The sequence below is a fragment of the Lissotriton helveticus genome, chromosome 7 (genome assembly GCF_964261635.1).
Source record: "Lissotriton helveticus chromosome 7, aLisHel1.1, whole genome shotgun sequence".
In the NCBI taxonomy this organism is placed as follows: domain Eukaryota; kingdom Metazoa; phylum Chordata; class Amphibia; order Caudata; family Salamandridae; genus Lissotriton; species Lissotriton helveticus.
In genome coordinates, this window is record NC_136068.1 from 1,567,219,228 (window position 1) to 1,567,243,052 (window position 23,825).

The 23,825-nt window shown below is 44.4% G+C and overlaps 1 protein-coding gene across 2 annotated transcripts in view; it reads right to left on the reverse strand.

Annotated features, from left to right (window-relative positions):
* The window catches only part of LENG9 (leukocyte receptor cluster member 9), a 35,719-nt gene that overhangs the window by 6,291 nt on the left and 5,603 nt on the right, over nt 1–23,825 (reverse strand). Inside the window, exons 1-4 of one of the 2 annotated variants that reach the window (XM_078655070.1) lie at nt 6,664–6,809; nt 6,509–6,578; nt 6,341–6,424; nt 6,188–6,247 (exon numbers count right to left, since the gene is read on the reverse strand). The exons of the other annotated variant lie outside the window; for it this stretch is intronic. The gene's annotated coding sequence lies outside the window, so the exon portion shown is untranslated. Of the gene's footprint in view, nt 1–6,187; nt 6,248–6,340; nt 6,425–6,508; nt 6,579–6,663; nt 6,810–23,825 lie in introns of those variants that run through there. 2 annotated transcript variants of the gene reach the window in all.

Consider the following 23,825-nt stretch of genomic DNA (forward strand, 5'->3'; position numbering starts at 1 on the left):
GGGAGATATATCAAATCACACAATCATATTATTTGAACTGTCAGACACAAACTCACACTGTCCTGGGGGCAGCACATTCAAGTTAAATATGGAGTGGCTGCTTCAAAGACACTCTGTGTTAAACTGTAAAGGGGTCACCCACCTGCACTTTAAAGAGGGGAGAGAGATCCCCTTGCAGGTGAGTGCAGTGAGTGAATGAACCCACCTGCAAGTGAATGTCTTGACCCTCTCCAGGGGCTGCCAACAGAGGGCACACTATCAGTGAGCCGATTTTTTGTGGTGCACTGCCACAGTCCCTGCTGACAGCTACTTTACTTCTGTGCCTGAGTACATAATACAGCGCGGGCGCAGAAGTAAAAGATTCTTTGCACAGAGCCATGCCCCCATTCAAATGAGGGAATGCCCCCTTGAGATAGCACTGGTGCAACATATGTGACGGCGTTATCTATATTACAGAAGGGGCCGTACGAGCGTCCGTGCCCCTTCTGTAATACCAAAGTGCCAAAAGGGTGCACAAAGCGGGTGTAAATGCCTGTTACGCCCCTGGGGCACTTCTATAATATGGGCCCTGGCGTTCTTGGTGACTGAACCACCTGAAAACTCCTGCTGATTATCAGGCTTGTTTTTCGCACAATGAAAGTATCAGAATTTTTCATGATGGACCTTTCAGACTCCCTATAAGGAGTTTCGCTAATTTATTTTAAAATTATATTATAAATTTGATCAACTTGTGAAAATATTTTGGAGAGGACTGTGTTGGGGCAGGGGATGGGTATCACTCTCTTTGTTGGCTCATAAGGTGCAAGTCAAAGCTGCAAGGTACGTCCTCCCTCCACTTTCAGAGTTCACCCACCATCTCTGCTATATAGGAACCATGATTCTGGAGGGAGGTCTCCTACCCTCATCTGCTTTGGAGTCAATATCCCTTAGACATCCACCATCCAACAACAGTAAGTGCCTTGGCCGACTACTTGTGATTGCCGGAGACTCCTGCCGTCATCACCTACGCTCTGCCCTTCAATACTGCCTGGCCTCCAGCTAACTTGACTGTCAAGGAGGAAGACAAGTATCACGATCCTCCGCAAGCTGTGGTGGCCATCATAGAAGTGCTGCAAGTCCTTGTGGTTCAGGTCGGGGGAGAGGGGAGAAGGGTGTTCCTTGCTGCTGTTCAGCTCCTACAGACACCAGAGCCTCTGACTATATATTCCACAGAACAGCCTAATCCATTTTAATTCTCCAGCATTTGAGTGCACTTTGGAACCTCCACTGAAAACACTGCAACGGCAGCACACAGAAGGGTAAATCTTTAGCACACAACTTCAGACACAGGCAATCACTTCATGATGGTTCACCTCTTTCAGAAGGATTATGGTGCCTTTATTGAAAAGAATTACTGGGGGCTTCCCAGTACCAATTGTTTTGAATAAATGGGATAATTGTATTATAGTTGTGGAGTTAGTTCCACCTTTTTAAAGGTGGATTTATAGTAGCCATTTTTTTCCTAACACCTTATTAGAGGGCAAAGAAAAATCAGAAATGGGCTGTGATGGCTCTGAAGGCTTTCTGACCCCTTTGGAATAGTAAAAGTGATAGATTTTCTTTTTATGTGGTTGACATACGCATTCCAGTCCTAGGCCCTCCCCTGTTTAAAACTCATGTGGTTGAAGGACCAACTTACAACAAAGGTGTGTTGCTGACCTTTAGCATTGTATCGCGCCCTGTAACGACGTTATTTTGGAACGGTTCCAACAGTGAATGTCAAGGCGTGGCTGAAGTTCTGCTCTGCTGCCTCACCTGGTTAAATAATCCTGTTGCCATGGAAGCCTGCAGGGTTTACTAACATTAAACTCGATCTGTTCTGGCCAAAACTACTCAAGTAGTTTGGCTGTATCAGGCTCTGTTAGGTATACTAATTAGAGAATACTCTTGAATTGGGTAAGAAAAACTCGGAATATTTTACCCCCAGCTGTACATAGCAAGTATATGTACGCTACTGAGACGTGCTATGCTTTATGAAGCATGGACTGCAGGCAGAGCACAGCAGACCTCCTTATGCAGGCACAGAACTCCAAGGTGACATATAACATCCTTAAAGTGTACTTTATCAGTTGGATTTGTTCTACTGAACAACAAAATAACAATGGACATTGGGCCTCAGGTACTAAAATTCCTAAAAGTAAATCGTAAATTGCGATAAATACTGATTTACAATTATATATTTGGAACGTATTTTAGTGGGTTTGGTAGATGTGGTTGCAATTTGCGCACTAACTTCTACCGAATACATTGGAATCTGGCAAGTCAACCTATGTATTAATAGGTTGGTATTCGAAGTACTGCATCATTAATATGAGGTAGGTTGCAAACTGTGATTCACTTCAACTCACTGGAGTCACAGGCATGATGATTTGATGGGGGCAAGCAGACCACCATGTCTGTGTTTGCTTTTAAGAAAGCTATCTGTTTTTTTGTGTGGTTTTTTTGCAGCCAGTTTGATTAATAGAAAAACGGGATGCGTTTTTAATAAGTGCAACGTTTTACAAGCATCTTTTAGGAGTAGGCAGTGGTACCAGGGACTCCTGATCCTAAAAAGAGAAGGTAGTAAAATATTAATGTTTTGAGACTCGATTGCAAAAACTTTAATACACACCTTTACATGGCCCTTCCAAATACTAATTCAATATTTAATTGAAAACCCAAATTGTGATTCGATAACACGTTATCAAATTGCAACTTGGGTCTTGTACAGTCAAAAAAGCCATTTTGCAATCGCAGAAGCTCAGATTTGATCTTTAACACCATAACATTGCTTTGTACACGAGGCCCATTGCACTTGTGCATAGGCTGTTGTGTTCCCTGAAATTAGAAAAAAAGTGTTTCTGTACAGTGCAGCCATGAAAGGCAATGTGCACAGGGACATGCTTTCCGCTTGTGATGCTGGATGCTGTACCCGTCTTCCATAAGACTTTACCTTCCGTCAGCAAGCATTCAGTGACGCCACAACTCAGTGACTTCAGTAACTTGTGGCATCAAACTTGATTAAATTCATGAATCAACTTTGATAAATGTAAGAAAAAGATAATATGCTTTGAGCTATACAAATGACATATATGATGTTACTAAAACTGCCTGACTTTTGCAGAACATGAATGTTCTAGTGGAAATTTCAATTCAAACACTCTTTGAAAGGTAGATAAAAATGTACATTCCTTATTCTTCCTACCTGGTTGAATTAAGTGACACAAACATATCCAAAAGACGGTAGGGATAGATGACAGTTCTGCTTGTAATACAGCATTCCAAACTCCAGTAGCCAAGACCCCATGACCCACATTTTGTTCAGGGGCATATGCTAAAACTGAGGGTGACTATTTTGTATCTCAAAAACAGGTACATTGAACCTCAAACAGATCAGAATCACCAGTATAAGTGAATTACAGAAGTGTTCCTTTTTAGGCCATAGGACTCTCACCCACCAATGGTGGTATGCGTCATCCTTGGGTCCTCTCCTCATTCAGGATTTCTAATAATTCTGAATTGGCTAAACATCAAGGGAGCTTTTTTCAAAGATGTCCAAGTGGGGATCCTAATATATTAGTGCATACAATTACCTAGTGAATATCTATTTGATAATCTTTTTTAAAATTGCAGTCCTACATCTTAGAGGTCAACATGTTTCAGCCATCGATTAAGCTCGACTGGGTCAGTGGCATTCATCAGTACCAGAGATTCCTATCAGCTGTCCCTACACTGAATGTTATGTAGTTGAATAATGTAGGTGTAAGGGAAAGACAAGGTTTAAATAAACAAAGACAGTAGGGGTTATACTCACAGTTTCAAGTTTCCCCATAGTGGTTAATATCCCAAATGCGGACCCCTATTTTCCGAAAGAGGGAGAGGGTAAGTACCTCCCTATTGTAAAACAGACTCCAGGGGATGGGACTCATCACAGAACCTATACACCATACATCCTCTGCTAGATGATGATTTTGTAATATATATGAAATAGCTGAAAGTATTAGTGAACCGGTTTCTCCTGTTACTCCCCCGTTTTTTTAAGCAATATAATACTTAGAGCTGAGTGCGAGTGAGTGGCGCTTACATTAGATTACTTGCGCATGATATCAAAGTGAAAATAAACAACAACTCTGCACTGAATTCTCATACAATAACTGAAATGTTTATAAGGTTAAATTGCAATCATAATCCCATAACAGAGACATTCATGCATAGTCCGTAAACCTGACAGATGGCTTACTGTGATAATGACAGAGGGATATTTAAGTTGACATGTTGAATAGAAAGAAATTACAATATATTTAGTCTTTTTATCTTCTTAAATATGAGAGACCATGAAGGTTCAGTCCTCACAAAAATGTCTACTAGAGGGTAAGGCATAGTTTCATCATAGAACTCAGCAGCTATAATGTATAGATTCTGCCATTTCTGTGCAGGCTTAGGGTTCAGAACTGAATCTTCATCTTCAGATTTGGAGTTTGGCAGACAGGGTTCTCCCCATAACTGTAGCAGAGCACCCTGCCTGGCAAACTGAAGGTTTATCCACTCTATTTAGAGTCCCTTTCTCACGCTGATGGCTCAATGAACCTGGGGCTGTTGGTGTAGGCACACCATACAGCTTACCCTATTTAAGGCGGTCATTCTGATGTAGATGTTTTTTTCTCTAACTTTCCCATCACAAGATCCAGAGTCAGTAGAATGATTCATTTGTCACAGAAAATATACTTTTTTTTCAAATGTATTCTAAGTTAAAAAGTGCAAACTTCAGCAGCTTTTCAATTCAATAAATGTAGTCATTTAAGCTCTACACCAACACGGTGCATTTGGGGAGAAGAAATCTCCCTTCTTTAGGGTTTCACTGGAGCAAAATGTGTGAGCAGAGCAACTCGTTGAGCATGTTCCCTCAGAGAGGGAGATACATTTCCCCAAAACACGCCGTGTTGGAATGGAGCTTTAATGATAGCATGATCCAGTTTATCGAACTATATATGTGCTCAATTTTATTTAAACTCTGGATAAGTATAAAAAGTATTTTTTTTAATATAATTTTTGTGACATGCTGATAATTCTACTGACTCTTGATCTTGTGCGGTAAAAGTTTGAACTACCTGAATGGCAGGTATGTGAGAAATATTTCAAAGGTGATTTCCCCATCCCCGTATCTTTCACTTCGCACGCAGTTTGGTAGTGGGAAACCTTATAAACTACATTGTGTTTATGTCAGTGCAGATTAATGAAACTGATGAGAAAGATTACCTTTTTTCTGTTCGGTTTGCCAAGAAAAGCCTGTGGTCCACAGACAAAAAGCAAAATGATGCCCACACCCTGGGACAAAATCTTAATCCTGCTTTGGGTGTTTACTTTTCTCAAACAAAATGTTTGCTGAGTGACTGCATGAAACAAGCCAGGCACGTGGAAATATCTACATATGGCATGCTGTATGTCTGCCAGTTTTTAGGAATAGGGGTGATTGGGCCCTGTGGGAAAGAGGGTAGGTTGGGCCACTGTATACTGCAAAACACGGATTTTTTACCTATGCTACTGTTTATTTCAAACAATTAATGCCTTAACAAGAATAAACAAAACTTTATTAGTTTATCCTGACATTTTTATTTATGTCGTTTTGTTTTCAATTATTTGATAGTCTTAGTTTATAGTTTGCCAGAGAAAGAACGTCATCAACTCAACGTCTTGCCATACTGTGAGTTTACAAAACATAAATCCTACAGAAAAACACACAAATTAAAGTGTAGATCAACCAAAATGCAAAAACATGATTTGTGACAATTTATACAAACATTATTATACAGTTGCCAATGGACAGTGAAAAAAAACAAACAGATATATATTTCAGTTCCCGGGGGATGAGAAAAACTTTTTGTAAACACCCCACAAAAACCGATCCAATATCACATTTAATCTTTTATATTAGATCAGGGAGTGAATCTTTTTGGCAATCAAATGCCATTAACATTATTAACGGATGAAATGCCGTTGCCGACGCGTTTAGAGTCCAGCTGTATAAGTCACAGGACTCTCATCAGGGCTGAATGAATCGTTTACATATGGAACTGTTTAAGATAAAAAAAACGAGGAAGAATTTTTAGCAATCGTTCCTCCATCCATTATAAATTAGTTAAACATGAGTTGCATCAACAGATGCGCATACCTTCTATATAGCCACGGTTGCGCTGATCTTTAGAGTGTCGTCAATACTGTGGGTGTCACACTGCAACAGAGTAAGAAGTACGGGTCAGAGGGCAATTATACCCAGTGTGTGTGGCGCCCTACTGCACTTGTAAAACCAAGATAGTTGTATTACCTGATTAATATTTAGCTGGGCGGCGTACTGCGTGGTCGTCATCAATTTCAATGGGCTCGAAATACCGGTTTTTAAATTACATCTCTAGAAAGAAGTACAAAGCCTCGCATGAGAGTCATTCGGGGGGATGGCGGAACTTCTATGTTGGTAAAGTGAATAAAGACTTACTCGTTTGTAGGTGGAAGGAGCGCGGGAATGGATGCCGCTTTTTTTTCAAAATTCCTAACAGTCGTGTTTCCTGTGAATAACAACAGGAAAAATTTCTCAGCCGCTCAGTCAAGCCGTAAATCAGAAAGGCGGCGGATATAGTTTGTGAGTCTCACCTTAAGTTATCGAGCTCTCAGCTTTCACCGTGTCATGTCACTCGCGAGTGTGTACAAGCAGCCTGGCCCGTTCATGCGGGGTGGAGTTCAGCGGTCGGGTACTGGTCACATGGTATCACTCTGACCAATTCAGACCTCTTGGGACGCTATTGTTGGTTGAGATGCGTTGTGGGAATTGTAGTGTCAGCTTAGTGTTTCAGTAAATCATGCCTCACTGAGTCTGATTATCATAAGGAAGTAATTGTGAAACTATCACATATGTTGACCACTCGAGTAATGCTGGTCTAAGCTCTATTTACTTCAGTCATGCAGTTAAGTCCTTTATTTACACTGTCGAACTAACATAATTAGATACGCCTCTTTGCGCAACAATACGCTTTCGATGCATGGTGATTGGATTTTAGGGTCAATCCATGTTAGTACAGTCCACTTAAAATAATTTTCACCATGCTTCTTATTCAGAAAATGTTCGACCATAGGTGCAGATAGAACTTTTTTCTTTATTCTCGAGCGGTGCTGTGTAATCCTGACGTTGATAGATTGGCAAGTTTTGCCAATGTATACTCTGTTGCATGGGCACACCACAGCATAGACCACATTCTTGGTCTTACAATTTGTGAACATGTCATGTTTCCATTTGACCCCTTCATGGTCGAACACATTTCCTTCAAGTGTCGTTGAGCAGGACACGCAATTACCACATTTGTGGTGGCCACTTATAGGTTTTAGGTTCCACTGTGCTATCAGATCGCTCTTCTGTTTAGGGATGTAACTATCAGCTCTTACAAGTCCCTGCCCTATGCTTGTGTTTTTACGCAAAGTGAAAATGGGTTTCTGTAGGGGGTGCTCAAGACTTTCCAATAAGTGCCAGTTTTTTAAGATGATACGTTTAAATTGATTAGTATGTGAACCAAAAGTCGTTACACAAACCAATTTGTCTAGCTCACCCTTCTCTTTTATCTGTAGGAGATTTTCTCTTGGAGTAAATCTAGCCCGTTTCTTGGAGTGTTTCAATAATTTTTTGGGGTAACCCCTTCTAGCCATTTCCGTGCAGAATGTTGTGGCATGGGACTCAAAGTCTGCCAAATCTGTGCAGTTGCGTCTTATCCGCAATAGTTGCCCATAAGGGAGATTCTCTTTTAAACACTGTGGGTGGGAACTTCTGTAATGAAGAATGGTGTTTCTATCTGTTTCTTTTTTATATATGGTAGTTGTCAGCCTTTCTGCGCTGACGCCTACTGTGACGTCAAGGAAGGTCATTTTGCTTTTACTGGATTCCATAGAGAATTTAATGTCATTGTGCCGAGAGTTGAGCCATTCATGAAAATGTTCAAGCTCAGTCTGGCTCCCCTGCCACAGGAGCCAGACATCATCAATATACCTGAGCCATTTGTTTATGTTGCCGCAAAACGGATTGTTCTTATATATGAATCTCTCTTCATATTGTGCCATATATAGCACAGCCATCTCCGGCACATAGGGACAACCCATGGCGGTGCCCTTTATTTGGACGAAGAAATCATTTTCAAACTTGAAATAATTACTACGTAGTGTAATTTCTGCAAATGCTAGAATGAATGAAGTGGGAACCCTATGTGGTCTGGCACGTTGGTCTAGATATAATTTCATCACCTGTAGTGCCTCGTCCTGGGGGATTTGGGTATACAGCGAGGTGACATTGAGTGTCACCATCACCTGTGTTTCTTCATTGAATGTTTGCCCTTCTGTTTTTGTGATGAAGTCAGTTGTATCCCTAAGGTACGATTTAACCTCCAGTATGAATGGTTTTAAAAAGAAATCAATATATTTAGAGACTGGCTCTAAGACAGAGTCACAGCCCGAAACAATTGGTCTGCCTGGTGGTGCCCGATCATTTTAATGAATTTTTGGCAGGAAGTACAGGATAGGTGTTCTTGACAATTTTTAATTTAGGTATTCAAACTCCTTGGGACCTAGGAATCCTTCCTCCAGTCCACCCTTCGTTATTTTAGCAATCTTGTTTTGGATTGCGTGCAACGGGTCCTCCTTGACCGGTCTGTACCACTCTCGGTTGTTCACATGTGATTTGCCTTCATCTAGGTTCAATAGTGCGGGGCCAAATCACCACTGCCCCGCCCTTATCGGCCTCTTTTATTACAATCGATGTGTCTGCTTTAAGATCATGAATTGCAGATGTTAGGCCTTTACTGATGTTATTCTGTAAAAATCCTTTTTTCTTTTCTAGTTTGGTAAGAGATGATATGACCGCTTGTTCGAATGCAAGAATGTTTTTAGGTACATTTTGTGTGGGGGTAAACCTAGATTTGACCCTGATTCCAGTAGTTTCCTGGCTTGACGTCACTTCAGCGTCTGCGAAAAAGGCCTTCAACCTGATTTTGCGGCAGAAGTCCAATGCCTCTAGCTTAAGTTTAGTAAAATCCGTTTGTTTATTTGGAACAAACTTGAGGCCCAAGCTTAAAACCATCTCCTCATCGTTCGTTAGCTGTTTATTTGAAAGGTTAACTATAGTTGACTTCTCTAATTCTTGTAGTACTTGTTGCGAGTCCGCATCCGCATGTAATTTGAGATGTCATCAGTGATGTCACTGACCATGTCATGAATGATGTAATATGTGACATCATCAGCAGTGGATTGCGGGTGCGCGAAATATAGTTAGTACAACTAACTATATAGGAGCAATTGCAATGGTTTTGTATGAATGAAATGTCCAGCTAACTATAACACCCCTAAAACTTATAGTTTTTTGAGTGAATTTTAAAGTTTTTTTAAATGCTAATTCCTAATTATATAAGGCCTGAAACCTATGGTTTTTCAGTGAATTTGCAAGGTTTTTTAAATGCTAATTCCTAACTATATAAGGCCTGAAACCTATGTTTTTTTCAGTGAATTTGCAAGGTTTTTTAAATGCTAATTCCTAACTATATAAGGCCTGCAACCTAAGGTTTTTTCAGTGAATTTGCAAGGTTTTTTAAATGCTAATTCCTAACTATATAAGGCCTGAAACCTATGTTTTTTTCAGTGAATTTCAATGTTTTTTTAAATGCTAATTCTTAACTATATCAGGCCTGAAACCTATGGTTTTTTCATTGAATTTCGAAGGTTTTTTAAATGACAATTTTTAAATGTATTAATTGTTATTTTTTTATACTGATTTACTACATTTTTGCATGCAGGTGCTCAGAGGGCACGCCCCCTTTTTACAACACTCTGCAGCGCAGCTCCATGGCGCTTACTGGAGATACCTGTTGGACTAGTTCCCTCTAGGGCAACTCTGGTTTGAACAGGAATTAATTCCCCAACTTAAACTGTGAAAACGCGCCCTGTAGAGTGTTCTAAATTGGGGGATTAAGTTCCCTTGCATACTGGGGGTCCCTGGGGCCCAACTAGCCCACCATGAGCCTCCATTATGCGCCAGAGGGCTGCGTAGCTTTTCCCCGGGGGCGGCGGTCCCCGGGGCAGTGTAGGGGGGGATTGGGCCCCCCCACACTTCTTTATCACTATGCCCCGCGATTTTGTCCCCCCGGGGGGTAATTTGAAAAAAAAAAACGGGTTTAAAAAAAAAATGTTGGGCCTTGGGGGTCCTTGTGGGACCACCTGGGCAGGCCTAGGGGGTCAGGGTGTTTCTACCCTGCCCCCTTTTTGTGTTCTACACGTTTGTTTTTCTGCTTTCTTGTGCCTCGGTCTTCCGAGCACAACATGGCTGCCAACACTTCCTGGTTTGAAGTGTTGAAAGCCAATGAGCATGCAGCTCCTTCTCGGAAAGTTTTAGAACTCAAAAAGGGGGCAGGGTAGAAGCACCCTGACCCCCTAGGCCTGCTCAGGGGGTCCCACAAGGACCCCAAGGCCCCCAATTTTTATTTTTTTTTGTAAAATAGCGGGGTGCGCGTACCCCGCGATTTCTGAAAAAATAAAAATAAAATTTGCCTTGGGGGTCCCCTTGAGCAGGCCTAGGGGGTCCGGGTGCTTCTACCCGGCCCTTTTTTTAGTTCTACACGTTTGTTTTTCTGCTTTCTTGTGCCTCAGTCTACCAAGGCACAAGATGGCTGCCATCAATTTCTGTTTTGGAGTGTTGACAGACAGTGGCAGCCAATCAGCATGCAGCTCCCCTTGCATACTGGGGGTCCCTGGGATTTTTGAAAAAATATAAATACAATTTTCCTTGGGGGTCCCTGTGGGACCCCCTGAGCAGGCCTAGGGGTCAGGGTGCTTCTACCCTGCCCCCTTTTTGAGTTCTACATGTTTGTTTTTCTGCTTTCTTGTGCCTCAGTCTACCGAGGCACTTGATGGCTGCCATCAATTTCTGTTTTGGAGTGTTGACAGACAGTGACAGCCAATCAGCATGCAGCTCCCCTTGCATACTGGGGGTCCCTGGGGGCCAACTAGCCCACCAGGAGCCTCCAGTATACACCAGGGGGCTGCGTTGCTTTGCCCCGGGGGGGCAGCAGTCCCCGGGCAGTGTGGGGGGGATTGGGGACCCCCCACACTTCTTTATCACTATGCCCCCGCGATTTAGTCCCCCCGGGGGGTAATTTGAAAAAAAACAGACCAGGTTAAAAAAAAAAAAAAAGTGGGTCTTGGGGGTCCTTGTGGGACCACCTGGGCAGGCCTAGGGGGTCAGGGTGTGTCTACCCTGCCCCCTTTTTGTGTTCTACACGTTTGTTTTTCTGCTTTCTTGTGCCTCTGTCTACCGAGCACAAGATGGATGCCAACACTTCCTGGTTTGAAGTGTTGACAGCCAATGAGCATGCAGCTTTCTCGGGAAGGCATGCTGATTGGCTGCCATTGTCTGTCAACACTCCAAAACAGAAATTGTTGGCAGCCATCTTGTGCCTCAGTAGACTGAGGCACAGGAAAGCAGAAAAACAAATGTGTAGAACTCAAAAAGGGGGCAGGGTAGAAGCACCCCGACCCTCTATGCCTGCTCCGGGGGTCCCACAAGGACCCCCAAGGCCCCAAAAAAACCAATTTTTTTTCCGAAAAATCGCGGGGTGCTCGCACGGTGCGCGCACGAGTACGCGCTTATAGATATATACATTTTTTCTCTTTTAATTTTCTCAGGAACTACTGGAGGGATTTACACTATTTAACCAAAAGTGTGATCTGCGTACCAGACTCTACCATTTTGCCAAGTTTGGTGTAATTCCGTTCAGCGGTTCGGGCTGTAGCCGTGTCTAAAGGTCCTATGGAAATTAACATGGGGAAAACACGTTTTGGGACCCCCCTTTTTTCTCGGCCCCCGCTTGACGAATCTACCCGAGACTTTCAGGGAAGAAGCGGAGCGGAACGGGCCATCTTCTTTGAGAAATTCGCGAACATTCAACAACCGGCGCACTCCAACTTTTTGTAATTCCAAAGCTAGTGCTTAACTTTATTTATCAATTAACAAGCATGCTTTTTAGCATGAAAACAAAACCACCAACGTTTCGGTCTCAGCCGAGACCTTGTTCACGGTGACGCCCTCTATTTTTTTCACCGTTTTTAACCATTGAACACATCATCTCCTGTTCTTTTCACTTCCAAGGGCATTATGGTAGTTGTAGTATATTCAATATTGTAATTATTTTGTTTGCTTTATATTTCACAGTTCTTAGTCACATCTTATGTACATCTATTGTATGGCATACTTTTGCCAAATATATTTTACAAATTCAAAAACCTTATTTTTAAACAAAACATTACTATCCTCTGGTGGATTAATTATCAAGCTTTGAATTATCTTCATCTCATCCTCTAGTGGAATTAAAAGAAGGCTGCTGGATGTATTAGGAGTATTTGTTATGTTCTCCTGCATCCAAGTGTGGTCTACATGTTTCAGCCAGGCCTTATGATTAAAACTGGCTTTCCTCAGGACCAAAGAAGTGGTGGTGCAATTACGGATGTCCTCGAGACAGCAAGAGGTTCATCGCAGATGCCGACCGAGAGTATCGGCCACAAGCGCTGCCAGGACGACTCCATGGGGCATTGATGGCGTATTGCCAACTAATGCTTTGAGAGGAAATCCCCCTCCTACACATAGAGCACCTTAGCGAGTGCTTCACATTGACCAACCACACACTCACTTAAATTAAGATAATTGCACCACCACTTCTTTGGTACTGAGGAAAGCCAGTTTTAATCATAAGGCCTGGCTGAAACATGTAGACCACACTTGGATGCAAGAGAACCTAACAAATACTCCTAATACATCCAGCAGCCTTCTTTTAATGCTAACAGCGGCCCAGTTATTAAAGTTTAACCCCTTCGGGGCTGATGACGAGCTGGGCTCGTCATGGCGTAGCCTCCTCGCACGCTCATGACGAGCCCAGCTCGTCATGAGCCCCACCCTCGGGGGAAGCGCCAGCGCTCCCCCCGAGTCAGCCCGATTTTTTTAGTTTCTGCGGGGATGGCAGGGGAAGACCTTCCCCTGCCTCCCCCCGCCCTCCCCGCCCGCGTCATCAATGACGTCAGCGCGCGAGGCGCGCTGACGTCACCGGAGGCTCCTTTTGTTTACCGACGCGCAGGGAAGCCATTTGCTTCCTGCGCGTCGGATGGGAAAGAGGTTTGTTTTGCGGCTGGGGCGGGGGAGATTGCTTGTAACTTCTAACGAGGGAAAGGAAAGGCTTTTCCTTTCCCTCGAGGGCACTTTAGAGGTTTCTTGCTGCACGATCGTGCGATCGTGCAGCAGGAATGTTAGGGATTTTTTTTTTTTTTTTCATGGATGATCAATTTCGTAGTTCGGGGAGCGGCCCCTTGGGGAAGGGTCGCTCCCCTTGTTGGGGGAACATTATCTATGAAGTCTTCTCTTTGCTGCAATGTTGTTGAAAGGCCGTTTTTTCTACAAAAATGCCGATGGGGGTCATTTATAAAGTAAAATAATAGTGCTCATTGTAATGAAGGATGCAAGTGCCTCTGTCCTTCATTACTTATACTGATGTGTGTTTCTGAAGTGGCTAAAAAACACACCTGTGCTGCCTAGGCAAAGCTCACTAGTGTTTTTGGCCTGATGAATGTTTTTTTTTTGTGTGCTGCTTTTCAAACACATGCTTTGTCTCCAGTGACCATGTGTGTGTTACTATGCCATGTGCGAAGGGGTCCCTTGAGTGAGCTGTCCATCATAGTGGGAAGCTCACAAATGTTTTTGGGCTGTTGATTGTTACCTGAATTTGTGCTGCAACTCTAGCGCCATCTTTGTCTCCATTGACCATGGGTGCGTTACTATGCAACTGCACAAATGTGCGCAGGGGTCCCTTGAGTGGGCTGTCCATCATAGTGGGAAGCTCACAAATTTTTTTGTGTTGATGATTGTTTTCCTGAGTTTGTGCCGCAACTCGAGCGCCATCTTTGTCTCCAGTGTCCATGTGTGCGTTACTATGCAATTGCACAGATGTGCGCAGGGGTCCCTTTGTGAGCTGTCCATCATAGTGTTTGGGGTATGCACGAAACATGTCGACGATAGGAGTTGATAGGTACATCTGGACACATTACGTTTAGGGCAGCCTATCTTTCCACCCCGTTTATTACCACCTAGAGGCAAGAATAAAGTTTATTGTAAACCTACTGGGCAGGTATTTCACACATCACATAGTCCACTCCTCAAATACACATGCACCACACATAGTCTAATAAAGTGCTCCTACGTAACTTTCGCAAGTCGCAGCACGCCCCAGCCCGTAGAGGACTGGGATGGCCCCAATGATGAAGCATGTCACCGTGGGGCAACCCTGGTGAGTGAGGGGACACCTAAAAGAGGAGCATTTCTCCCCTTTTTTGTACACAATACCATATTTTCACAATCGACCCCAGTGTGTGTTGGTTGTTATCTGAATAAACTAGCAACGCTCTTAGGTATCTGGAAGCAGAGACCATTTGTTCATCATAGTGGGAAGTTCACAAATGTTTTTGGGCTGATGATTGCTTTCCTGAGTTTGTGCTGCAACTCGAGCCCCATCTTTGTCTCCAGTGTCCATGTGTGCGTTACTATGCAATTGCACAGATGTGCGCAGGGGTCCCTTGTGTGAGCTGTGAATCATAGTGGGAAGGTCACAAATGTTTTTGGGCTGATGAATGTTTTTCTGAATTTGTGCTGCAACTCGAGCGCTTGCTTTGTCTCCAGTGTCCGTGTGTGTTACTATGCCATCGCACCAATGTGTGCACAGGTCCCTTGAGTGAGCTGTCCATCATAGTGGGTAAATTTAGGAAAGATGGTGCACTCCGCTAGTTGGTGGGCGTTGCCAATAGGGGATCTTCTGTGTGAGTTCACATGCCTCTTATGTGTATAAATGGTCAGAGACTGTTGAGAGCAGCAGATGGGGAGAAAGAAGCTCCTGGTCATAGGAACTGTTTTAGGATTGCGCTTGTGAAAATCAAGGATGCAAGTGCCTCTGTCCAGCATCGCAGTTAACCACAGTAATTCTGTTGTCCCCCTCCCCATGAGAATCCCTGATGATGTCAGCGCGCACAGCACGCGCCAACATCTTCAGGGATTCCCAGGCGGTCGGGAAGCCATTTGCTTCCTGCGCCTGGAGGTGTTAGGTTGGTTTTGAGATATTTGGGGGGGTTTGCAAAGAGGCTTCAGGGGAGAGGTAAGTGATTTTCCTCTCTTCTGATGTCTCTTTGCAGGGCATTTCTGGCTCACGGTCGCGCACAGCATTGCGATTGTGCGGTGGAAATGCCCTCACTAGCACCAGGGATTTTATTTTAGATTGTAGGAAGTGACCCATTGTGCAAGGGTCGCTTTCAGGTGGGTCGGATTTTAAATTTAGATGTTCTGGCCCCCCCCCCCCCCGGTGGGCAAATCAACCCGTACTTTTGTCCGTTTTGCCCTTTTTGATGGCCCATCTGTGTGGATGTGATTTTGGGGGTACATTTGTGTATTGTTTATTCATTTGTTATGTTGTTTGTGAAATGTAGTATTAAATTATTTTTTTTCTTCTTTGTTTTTGATCCAGGCTTTTGCTGTTTGTATTGGTGTAGGTTGTGGTTCGGTTAATGCTGGTTTTGCAGCTTGTGTAGTTGCATGTGCTTGGTAAGTAAATGTTTTTTGTACTATTTTTCCTAGATAAATGTGTTGTTATGAAAAGTGAAGTTATTGCTGTTTGTGTGGCTTTGTGTTTCTTGATTGTTAACTTTTTTTTTGTATTGCTGCTTGATGTGTACTTTGTCTAATCTATACTTGTTTTTTTTTCTTTCCAGTGGGATTTCCTTTCTTTTTGCTGTGTTTCAGCAGAGTAGGTGCTGGTGAGTCTTCTTATATTTGGTTAGATTTGAATTGTTTTTGAGTGTATTGATTTTTGTGTGAAGACTCTACCTTGTTTACTTCTTCCTTTGCACAGTGTAGGTTGTTGTTCACTTGTGTGTGTAGTCTTCTTGATTTGTAAGGATAATGGCTGCTCGCAGGATTACTGCTAAGCAGGTTGTTAGTTTGCTTTTTGAGTCTTCCTCTGACCATGGTCCAGACACTGACTCCGATTCGGAGCTTGAGTTAGGTGCAGAAGATTCAGGCAGTGAGTTTTCTCTTCGCATGGTATCATCGGATGATGATTCTTCTTCTAGTGCTGATGAAGTGCCTGTGGTAGAGAGGGACATTGATGTGCCGGTAGAGAGGGAAGAGCCATGTGAGCGGCAGCCTAGGTCCTCAAGGTTTCCCTTTTTTTCTCGTCAGGAACAGGCAAGTGTGGTAAAGGCTGCGCCCAAAAGGTTTCACATTGCTGTGGTGCGCCAAAGGTTATCTGGTGCTGCTAGTCTTCCTGTTGTTGAGCAGCATGAGGCATCTGGTGCTGCTAGTCTTTCTGTTGTTGTTGAGCAGCAAGTGGCATCTGGGGATGCGAGTTCTTCTGTTGATGTTGAGATGCAAGAGGCAGCTGGGGATGTGAGTTCGTCTGTTGGTGAAGAGATGCAAAATGTATCTGGGGATGCTAGTATTCCTGTTGGTGTAGTGAGGCAAGAGGCATCTGGGGATGCTAGTGTTCCCGTTGATGTAGTGCAGCAAGAGGCATCTGGCCTGCAGGCTAGGGTGGCTTCTTCTCCTCATGTTAGTGATGACGTCTGGGTTGCCCCTGGCATGGTGCAGCCGGAATTGCCAGACTTCACTGGTGTTCCAGGGTGTAGAGTGGATACTGACAATTTTTTGCCAATTCAATATTTTCAATTGTTTTTTGACGATGAGTTTTTGCAGGAGATTGTGGAGCAAACTAATTTGTATGCAGAGCAGTATTTGAGGGACCACAGTGCCAGCCTTAAGCCCCATTCCAGAGCTACCCATTGGTCTCCCACATATGTTGAAGAGATGAAGAAGTTTTTGGGATTAACTTTTTTGATGGGCTTGCTAAGGAAGCCATCAATGTCTTCTTATTGGTCCACTAGTCCCTTGATGGCAACATCTATATTTCCAGCACTTATGACTCGTGATCGATATATGCTTCTTCTTCGCATGATGCATTTTGTTGATAATGATTTAGCGTTGCCACGCGATCACCCTGATTGTGACCGTCTTTTTAAGATTCGGCCTGTCCTTGATCACTTTGTTGATCGTTTTCCTGAGATGTTTGCACCTGGAAGAGAAATAGCTGTGGACGAGTCTTTGGTGTTGTTCAAGGGCCGCTTGGTTTTTAGGCAATACATTCCTAGTAAGAGGGCACGCTATGGCATCAAACTGTATATGCTGTGTGACAGTGAGACTGGATATGTTTATAATTTCAGGGTGTACACCGGTAAGGATTCCAGCATTAACACTTCTGCTTGTCCGTCCACTTTTGGAGTGACTGAGAAAATTGTGTGGGAACTAGGTAGACGATTATTTAACAAAGGCCACCATTTATATGTAGATAACTTCTACACTAGTGTGCGTTTGTTCAAGGAGTTGGCCAAAGTGGGCACTGTTGCATGTGGCACGATGCGCAGTAACCGGAAAGGTTTTCCAATAGAACTTGTTTGCAAAAGGCTTGTGCGGGGACAGTCTACTGCATTGCGATGTGGGAAGCTTCTAGCTGTGAAGTTTTCAGACAGGAGAGATGTTTACATGCTGACTACTATCCATGACGAAAGCACTGAAGCTCTGCCAGTTCGGGGTGAGACTGCTGAAGTGCGTAAACCTGTGTGCATTTTAGACTATAATAGGCACATGGGTGGTGTTGACAGAGTAGATCAGAGGTTGGAACCTTATGCTGCTCTTCGAAAGGCTTACGTTTGGTACAAGAAGTTGGCTATCCATCTTTTCCACTTGGCATCCTTTAATGCTTTTGTTGTTTTCCAGAAATCTTGTCCTGAGTCAAAGATGCCTTTTGTTAAGTTTCAGGAGACTATAATAGGCAGCCTTGTACTAGTGGAACAGGCAAGTGTGCCAAGATTTGGAGTGGTGGAGGAAGTGGCTAGACTGAAAGATCGCCACTTTCCAGAATACATTCCTCCCACAACTGCAAAAGACAAACCCACTAAAAGATGTAGAGTCTGTTGGCGAAGAGAAGTGCGGAGGGAGTCTCGTATGCACTGTCCTGACTGTCCTTCAAATCCTGGATTGTGTGTGCCAGCTTGTTTTAAATCGTACCACACACAAAAGAAGTTTTGGGAGTTTCATTGAGCTTGTAAGTGTACTGTCTGGTTTGTTTTCTGTAATATTTTTTTGTTTGCTTTTAGGTTTGCATTAGTGCAAAGCATTTAGGTTTTGAATTTGTGTTAGCAGATTTGTAGGTTTCTACATTTGATTTGTGGTATTTCTTTAAAAAATTCTAATTTTGATGGTGGTGTGTGCAGGATTGTGCTTGGATTGTTGGTGTGCGTGGACAGGCGCTTGGCTGGTGGTGTGCGTGGTCTGGTGCTTGGCTGGAATAGTGCATGGATTGGAGTTGTGCTGGGGGGGTTAGTGGATTTTTGCTTGGCTGGCGGAGTGTATGGTTAGGTGCTTGGCTGGCGGTGTGAGTGGAGTGGTGCTTGGCTGGCGGTGTGTGTGGAGTGGTGCTTGGCTGGCGGCGTGTGTGGAGTGGTGCTTGGATGGTGTTGTGTTTGTGGAGTGGCGCTTGGCTGGTGGTGTGCGTGGAGTGATGCTTGGCTGGTGGTGTGTGTGGAGTGGTAGTTGGCTGTCGGTGTGCGCTGAGTGGTGTTTGGCTGGCAGTGTGCATGGTCTGGTGCTTGGATGGTGGTGTGGGTGGACTGGCGCTCGGCAGGCGGTGTGTGAGTAGTTACTTTCTGTTGGTCACTACACACACTGCTAGTTGAGTGACACTCCACACAGTCCATCATTTTGTGTAGTTGCAGTGTCAGAAATGTGGGCGTGTGAAAGTGATGGGCCCTTGAATGGCGCTGTTTGCTGGTGTGAGTGTTGAAATGTGATGGGTCCGCGGCTGGCGGTGTGAATGTTTTGTATGTGTCACGCGTACGAAAGGTGTATGAATGGCCTGTAAAGAGGTTGGTGCCTTGACGTGGCTTTACAGCTCACGAGCTGCGAGTCAGTGGTTCAGTTTATCATACTTTCAATTATACGCAGTGTATTTCATTTTTGATGAAATTACTTGCGTATCCAATTGTATGTACTGAATCATCACTCACCCTCGTGCCAAATCCAACCAGTATGTGTGTGTGCTTGCGGATTAGATGGGTGTGCAGTAATAATTGTTTTTTTTCTAATTTCTGCAGTAGGGTGTACCTTGCCCCTTATTGTGATTGTTGTTATGTGTTGCTTTTCCATTCGGATGGTGTCAATGGTCTGGTTTGTATCAGGTATGAAAGGTGCGTGAATGGCCTGTAAAACGGTTGGTGCCTTGTCGTGGCTTTACAGCTCACGAGTTGCGAGTCACTGGTTCAGTTTTTATGCATTTATTTATTGACAGAGCATTTCATTTTTTTGAAATATCTTGTTAATAAAATTTTATGTACTGAACCATCACTCGCCCTCGTGCCAAATCCAACCTGTATGTGTGTGTCTTTGAGGAATAGATAGCCGTGCTTGAATGTTTGACTTTTGAGTAACTCTGTTAAGGTGTGGTATCCTTTTACTTGGGAGAACAAGGGGAGCGCAGGGTGGTAGGACTTTTTTGCCGGCACGGCGATCCCACGCCAAAATGTTTGGAAAAGTGCTATTTTTACCTATTTTTAAGGTTTGCAAGGAGTTCTGGGTAGGAAAACATTGGTGGACCCACACATGCCATACCTCCCTGGACTCTCCCGGGTGTCTAGTTTTCAGAACTGTTTGGGTTTGCTACTTTCCATAGAATACCACCCATCCCGGGCCAAAAACTCAGGTGCCTCCCCCCCAAAAAATCAAAGTTATATTGCTTCAGGGTATTTTATATTCACCACTGTTAGATTTGGACCTTTTCCTGTTGCAGCCACTATGGCTACCCACGCAAGTGAGGTACCGTTTTTATCGGGAGACCTGGGGGAATGCTGGGTGGGAGGTAATTTGTGTGAGCCCAGTGATGCCACGCTTTCCCAGACTACAACGTGTGAAAAAATTGATTTTTTTCTGCTAAAATTGAGGTTTGCAAGGGATTCTGGGTAAAGGAACGTTGGCCGATCCACGCAAGCCATACCTCCTTGGAAGCGCCCGGGTGTCTACTTTTCAGAAATGTGTGGGTTTCGTAGGTTTCCATAGATGGCTGTCTCGCACGGGGCCAGAAACCCAGGTAACCCCTAAGTCCACCAGCTTTTGCAAGAGGGGTTACCTGGGTTTTTGGCCCCGTGCGAGACAGCCATCTAGGGAAACCTACCAATCCCACACATTTCTGAAAAGTAGACAACCGGGGGCTTCCAAGGAGGTATGGCTTGCGTGGATCCTCCAACGTTCCTTTACCCAGAATCCCTTGCAAACCTCATTTTTTGCATGGTAAAAAATCAGTTTTTTCACACGTTTTAGTGTGGGAAAGCGTGGCATCACTGGGCACACACAAATTACCTCCCACCCAGCGTTCCCCAAGGTCTCCCGATAAAAATGGTACCTCACTTGCGTGGGTAGGCATAGCGGCTGCTTTAGGAAAAGGCCCAATTCATACTGTGGAGACAAAAACTTTACCTTTAGCCAAATAATCTTATTTTTTGAGGGGGTCACCTGAGCTTTTGGCCCGGGGCTTGGCAGGCATCTTTGGAAACTACCAAACCCAAACAGTTCTGAGAACTAGACACCCAGGGGAGTCCAGGGTGGTATGGCATGCGTGGGTCCCCCAATGTTTTCCTACCCAGAAACCCCTGCAAACCTGAAATTTTGGTCAAAAAACCCACTTTTCCATACTTTTTTGGGTGGGATCTCGCTGCCGGAACAAATGTCCTACCACCCAGTGTTTCCCTTGTTCTCCCGAGTAAAATGATACCTCACTTGTGTGGGTGGGCCAAAGGCATGTGACTTAGGCTGGGGTGCTTAATTTGTAAAACGTAAATATGAGTAAAAACTACTTTTTTCAAAATTCATTTTTGGCGTATTCTGCTTTGGGGCACCCACACAAGTGAGGTATCCTTTTACTCGGGAGAACAAGGGGAACGCAGGGTGGTATGACTTTTTTGCCGACCCGGCGATCCCACGCCAAAAAGTTTGGAAAAGTGCAATTTTTACCTAATTTTAAGGTTTGCAGAGAGTTCTGGGTAGGAAAACATTGGGGGACCCATGCATGCCATACCTCCCTGGAGTCCCCCGGGTGTCTAGTTTTCAGAACTGTTTGGGTTTGCTACTTTGCAAAGAATACCACCGAGCCCCGGGCCACAAACTCAGATGCCCCCCCCCCAAAATCAAGGTAGTTTTGCAATAAGGTAATGTAAATTCACCACCGTACAATTTGAACCGTTTCCTGTTGCAGCCACTATGTTTACCCACGCAAGTGAGGTACCGTTTTTTTCGGGAGACCTGGGGGCACGCTGGGTGGGTGGAAATTTGTTGATCCACGCAGATTCCAGAACTTTCCACCACAGAAATGTGAGGAAAATGTGTTTTTTTGGTCAAATTTTTATGTTTGCAAGGGATTCTGGGTAACAAAACCTGGGGGTAGGCAGGCGAGTCACCCCATCCTGAATTCCCCTGGGTGTCTAGTTTTCAAAAATGTATAGGTTTGCTAGGTTTCCCTAGGTGCTGGCAGAGCTACGGCGCAAAAACAAAAGGTAGTCTTTTTGTCCGAATCGTGCTAAATTTCACTGGGAAATTGAGGTGCGACCATGCTGCGTTTTGCGCTGTTTCATGTCGCAGCCACTATGCCTACCCACGCAAGTGAGGTACCGTTTTTTTCGGGAGACCTGGGGGCACGCTGGGTGGGTGGAAATTTGTTGATCCACGCAGATTCCAGAACTTTCCACCACAGAAATGTGAGGAAAATGTGTTTTTTTGGTCAAATTTTTATGTTTGCAAGGGATTCTGGGTAACAAAACCTGGGGGTAGGCAGGCGAGTCACCCCATCCTGAATTCCCCTGGGTGTCTAGTTTTCAAAAATGTATAGTTTTGCTAGGTTTCCCTAGGTGCTGGCAGAGCTACGGCGCAAAAACAAAAGGTAGTCTTTTTGTCCGAATCGTGCTAAATTTCACTGGGAAATTGAGGTGCGACCATGCTGCGTTTTGCGCTGTTTCATGTCGCAGCCACTATGCCTACCCACGCAAGTGAGGTACCGTTTTTTTCGGGAGACCTGGGGGCACGCTGGGTGGGTGGAAATTTGTTGATCCACGCAGATTCCAGAACTTTCCACCACAGAAATGTGAGGAAAATGTGTTTTTTTGGTCAAATTTTTATGTTTGCAAGGGATTCTGGGTAACAAAACCTGGGGGTAGGCAGGCGAGTCACCCCATCCTGAATTTCCCTGGGTGTCTAGTTTTCAAAAATGTATAGGTTTGCTAGGTTTCCCTAGGTGCTGGCAGAGCTACGGCGCAAAAACAAAAGGTAGTCTTTTTGTCCGAATCGTGCTAAATTTCACTGGGAAATTGAGGTGCAACCATGCTGCGTTTTGCGCTGTTTCATGTCGCAGCCACTATGCCTACCCACGCAAGTGAGGTACCGTTTTTTTCGGGAGACCTGGGGGCACGCTGGGTGAGTGGAAATTTGTTGATCCACGCAGATTCCAGAACTTTCCACCACAGAAATGTGAGGAAAATGTGTTTTTTTGGTCAAATTTTTATGTTTGCAAGGGATTCTGGGTAACAAAACCTGGGGGTAGGCAGGCGAGTCACCCCATCCTGAATTCCCCTGGGTGTCTAGTTTTCAAAAATGTATAGGTTTGCTAGGTTTCCCTAGATGCTGGCAGAGCTACGGCGCAAAAACAAAAGGTAGTCTTTTTGTCCGAATCGTGCTAAATTTCACTGGGAAATTGAGGTGCGACCATGCTGCGTTTTGCGCTGTTTCATGTCGCAGCCACTATGCCTACCCACGCAAGTGAGGTACCGTTTTTTTCGGGAGACCTGGGGGCACGCTGGGTGGGTGGAAATTTGTTGATCCACGCAGATTCCAGAACTTTCCACCACAGAAATGTGAGGAAAATGTGTTTTTTTGGTCAAATTTTTATGTTTGCAAGGGATTCTGGGTAACAAAACCTGGGGGTAGGCAGGCGAGTCACCCCATCCTGAATTCCCCTGGGTGTCTAGTTTTCAAAAATGTATAGGTTTGCTAGGTTTCCCTAGGTGCTGGCAGAGCTACGGCGCAAAAACAAAAGGTAGTCTTTTTGTCCGAATCGTGCTAAATTTCACTGGGAAATTGAGGTGCGACCATGCTGCGTTTTGCGCTGTTTCATGTCGCAGCCACTATGCCTACCCACGCAAGTGAGGTACCGTTTTTTTCGGGAGACCTGGGGGCACGCTGGGTGGGTGGAAATTTGTTGATCCACGCAGATTCCAGAACTTTCCACCACAGAAATGTGAGGAAAATGTGTTTTTTTGGTCAAATTTTTATGTTTGCAAGGGATTCTGGGTAACAAAACCTGGGGGTAGGCAGGCGAGTCACCCCATCCTGAATTCCCCTGGGTGTCTAGTTTTCAAAAATGTATAGGTTTGGTAGGTTTCCCTAGGTGCTGGCAGAGCTACGGCGCAAAAACAAAAGGTAGTCTTTTTGTCCGAATCGTGCTAAATTTCACTGGGAAATTGAGGTGCGACCATGCTGCGTTTTGCGCTGTTTCATGTCGCAGCCACTATGCCTACCCACGCAAGTGAGGTACCGTTTTTTTCGGGAGACCTGGGGGCACGCTGGGTGGGTGGAAATTTGTTGATCCACGCAGATTCCAGAACTTTCCACC